General features: G+C 37.7%; 1 non-coding gene across 1 annotated transcript; it reads left to right on the forward strand.

The window, feature by feature from the left end:
- The first annotated feature begins 1,123 nt into the window (after positions 1-1,123).
- TRNAK-UUU (transfer RNA lysine (anticodon UUU)) lies at positions 1,124-1,197 on the forward strand. The gene has a single exon. It is a non-coding gene; the product is annotated as a tRNA-Lys (tRNA).
- Positions 1,198-1,639: the final 442 nt, after the last annotated feature.

Consider the following 1,639-nt stretch of genomic DNA (forward strand, 5'->3'; position numbering starts at 1 on the left):
ACATTCTGCCTCACTAAGAGGCAGCTTTACATAGTGTGATGGTTAAGACATAGACTCTGCTCAGACCTCCTGTTTCTGCCACCAGCTATGCAACTTTGAGTGAGTTAAATAGCTGTGTCTCCCTTCAGCTTCTTCTTCTGTAAAATGTGGGTGTAATAGTAATACCTCCCTCGCTGGGGTGTTTTGAGGATTAAGTGAGTTAACAATTGTAAAGTATATGGAACTCTTTCTTTCTCTCTCTGTTTTTCTTTCTTTCCTTCTTTCTTTCTTCTTTCATTCTTTTCTTTCTTTTTATTGAGCCCTTACTGTGTGCCCGCCAGGACAGTGTTTTCCATGCATTATCTTATGTAATCTTCCCAATAACCCATTAGATAGGTTCCATTATTATTTCCATTTGCTAGATGAGGAAACTGTGATTCAGGAAATTGAAGTAACTTGTCAAAGGGCATGTGGCAGAGCTGTAATTCAACAGCAGCAAGAATGTCATTCTCTCAGGTGCCTTTTCTTGTTCATCCCCATTTTCCAAACAGTCTGGTAGTGAGGTCCTCTTCATTGGAGGTGCTCAAGAAAGGACCTTCCTTACATCCTCAATCCATGACAGTTTCTGATATATACTTAGCACCACATAGATATGTGTTAAAATCTGATGGGAACCCAGAGAGCTGAAGATGACTAAAAGAAATTGATGAATTATTGTGTGGGGACTGAAAAAGGTGGGCAGAATTATGGTTTCAGTTTGTGAACATAAGACAAAAATAAAAAAAAATTATCAAGGCCATTAATATATATTTTTAAATTGATATATAGAGGATTGAGTTAATCATTCTTCATTATCATCATTGGCCCTTGAATGTCTGTATGTACATATAAATGTATGTTTATATATTTAAATGTATATGTATATGTATGAATTTAGGTATGCTTGTATTTATTACCTTTCACTTCCTATAACTCTCTCCCTTTCCTGTTAAGCAGCTATTCTAATGTATTTAATATGTATGTTTTTGATTGAAAATGTATTTTTCTCCATGTGTATATTTTTAATTTACATAAAGGATATTGTGAACTATAGATTTCATTTTCTTCCTTAATTGTCGTGACTCATCACTAGCCTTTAAGAATGATCCTGGCTGGCTCAGTTGGTAGAGCATGTGACTTTTGATCTCAGGGTCGTGGGTTTGAGCCCCACATTGGATGTAGAGCTCACTTAAAAAAAAAAAAAAAAAAGGATGATCTGTGTTGCTGTACGTGTACCTTGCTTCTGATTACTCCAAGTACTCCATGGGGTACCTCCATCACACTTGACTTGTCTACACATGGACACTTTGTTTTAAACTTCCTGTCACCACAATCAAGTTATTATTCTATTACTTCTTAGTATCCATCGTAGTTAGTCAGAATTCTCATGACAATTCAATTGTTATATCTTCATAGGTACAATAGATGCCCTCTTTTTAAAAGTGCTCAGGGATAGTACTTATTAATTTAGAAAAATCATTAAAACTGGGATTTGTAGGGCGCCTGGGTGGCCCAGTCGTTAAGTGTCTGCCTTCGGCTCAGGTCATGATCCCAGGCTCCTGGGATCGAGTCCCACATTGGGCTCCCCGCTCCGCAGGAAGCCTGCTTCTCCCTCTCCCAC

Source organism: Callorhinus ursinus, unplaced genomic scaffold (assembly GCF_003265705.2).
Source record: "Callorhinus ursinus isolate GAN/ISIS: 27379988/994484 unplaced genomic scaffold, GSC_fseal_2.0 scaffold4, whole genome shotgun sequence".
NCBI classification, from domain to species: domain Eukaryota; kingdom Metazoa; phylum Chordata; class Mammalia; order Carnivora; family Otariidae; genus Callorhinus; species Callorhinus ursinus.